General features: G+C 45.6%; 1 protein-coding gene across 1 annotated transcript in view; it reads right to left on the reverse strand.

Annotated features, from left to right (window-relative positions):
• Positions 1-2,405, reverse strand: part of LOC119410436 (activating signal cointegrator 1 complex subunit 3) — a 62,939-nt gene that overhangs the window by 58,593 nt on the left and 1,941 nt on the right. The window lies entirely within an intron of this gene.

Raw genomic sequence — 2,405 nt, forward strand, 5'->3', positions numbered from 1 at the left:
GCGCGATTTATGCGTGTGAACTATAGCCGAACCGAACTGATGAGAATAGGAGCGGATTTGCCACGAAACATAGCAGAAATCAGCAACAAATTCAAAACTACGCTCGGCAGAATGCAGATCTTAAAGTCATCTACCTGGAAGCTGCAGCAGAGGCGTTCCAGCGGGCAGAAGAGGAAGCGCTGCTCCCGGCTTAAGAGGAGAGGATGCCGGGCGGGGGTTATGGTGAGGCTACGAGCTAACGCTAAAGCCGGTAAACTCCCCATGCCGTCTCTCTTTCTGTCGAATGTCCGCTCGTTGGACAAAAAGGTGGATTTACTTCGTCTGAGAGCGGGCGCCTCAGAAGAGGTGAAGAAGTGTGCGGTGCTTTGCCTCACAGAAACGTGGATTACAAGCGAAACGCCGGACACAGTCTTCCAGCTGGATGACAGACTTTTTTTTCGAGCGGACCGCTGCAGCGAGCTAACGGGGAAATCACGGGGGGGCGGAGTGTGCATTTACGTGAGTAAAAGTTGGTGCACAGACTGTACTGTTGTAAATAGCTCATGCTCAAAGGCTTTGGAGCAAGTAACAGTGAAATGTCGGCCACATTATCTGCCCCGCGAGTTCACGGTGACTTTCATCACTGTCGTTTACATTCCTTCGGACGCTAATGCTAATGAATCACTGCAGGAGCTTCATGATATCATCAGCTCCCTGTAGAGCAAACACCCCGAAGCTCTTTACGTTGCAGCCGGAGACTTGAATCACATGAATCTAAAAGACTGTCTCCCAAGCTTTTATCATCATGTGACATTTCCAACACGTGGAGACCACACGCTGGACCGTGTTTACACGAACGTAAAAGATGCATACAAAGCCGAACCCCGCCCCTATCTAGGACTGTCAGACCACATCTCAATCTCCCTGGCTCCTGCTTACATGCCCCTGCTGAGACGCTCCAGACCGGTACAAAAGAAAGTTAAATGCTGGATCCAGGACAGTGGCCCCATACTGAGAGATTGTTTTGACCGAACAGACTGGCAGGTTTTCAGAGAAGCTGCTGAAAATGGAGGATCGCTTGATCTGGACCAATACACATCCTCAGTTCTGGGTTACATTAGTACAGGGGTGGGCAATTATTTTTTCCATGGGGCCACATGAGAACCAACAAATATTGTGGAGGGCTGGCACAAATGACTTTTTCATTCAACCTTTATTTAGACAGGTAAATCCCATTGAGCCTCGAGGACTCATTTACAAGAGAGAACTGATTTTAAGTTAACTCAATACTGCATAATAATAGTATTTCATTATTAAACGCAGTACATAGCACTGTTTTAACAAGCTGGTAAGAGTATTTGTTATGATTAAGCAACGAAAAAGCGAGGTTTCCTTACAAAAAATTTAATTTATTCAATTAAATTTCACAGTACAATGGTAAACTGTTAACATTTTTACCATTTGTGACGTTATATTAGTGATCATTTTCAGTCACATTCACCCCAAAACTCATTTTGAGTTTTATATACTGCTGGAAAAAGTTCTTAGCTTTCTAAATATATCACAATATTGTCTTTGTACTCCAAATATTATGAAACATCATATAATAGTGATCGTCACTGAACTGTGATTTCGAGTCCCGGTTCTTTACGTGCCTACATTTGTAGTCTCAACATCTCATTTGGTGTTTATCAGTTCTTTTTTCTTGTTTAGTGAGAGAAGTTTAGTCTCTGTTGGGCTTTAACGGAAATGTTAAAGTCAGGTTGAAGGTCTGAGGTGGAGATGTGAAGCAAAGCTGACATCATCAGTGAGAGAGGATCTATATCTGGATTTGGTTAACTTCATTTGTTTACATATGTATTTTGTAATTCCCCTTACGGGGGCCGGTCAGAGTCAACCAAAGGGCCGCATGTGGCCCTGGGGCCGTACAATGCCCAGGTCTGCATTAGTACATGTACTGACACCGTCTCCACTATCAGAAATGTTAAAAGCTACCCAAACAGAAAACCTTGGCTGAATGCAGAGGTGTGTACCCTGCTGGCAGCCAGGAACACTGCCTTCAGGTCTGGAAACTCAGAGGAGCTGAGTAGGACAAGAAAAGAGCTGGTTGCTGGTATTAAGAGGGCCAAGGCCACAAATGCACAGAGGATCATGGGTCAATTCATCTCACAAGACCCTCGGAGCATGTGGAGGTGCATTAAGTGCATAACAGATTATAAAGGAAGGAGCGAACAATGCCCCAAAGACCCATCTCTGCCTGATGCCCTCAACAAGTTCTATGCACGCGTTGAAGACCCGAACAGACCACCCAGCACCAGACTCACCTCACCACTGGATGAAGAGCATCTCAGCATGACCTCAGCCGAAGTAAGGAGTACCTTCAGGAGGATTAATCCGCACAAAGCAACTGGCCCAGACAACATCCC

The sequence above is a fragment of the Nematolebias whitei genome, chromosome 5 (assembly GCF_014905685.2).
Source record: "Nematolebias whitei isolate Nwh7 chromosome 5, NemWhi1, whole genome shotgun sequence".
Taxonomy (NCBI): Eukaryota; Metazoa; Chordata; class Actinopteri; order Cyprinodontiformes; family Rivulidae; genus Nematolebias; species Nematolebias whitei.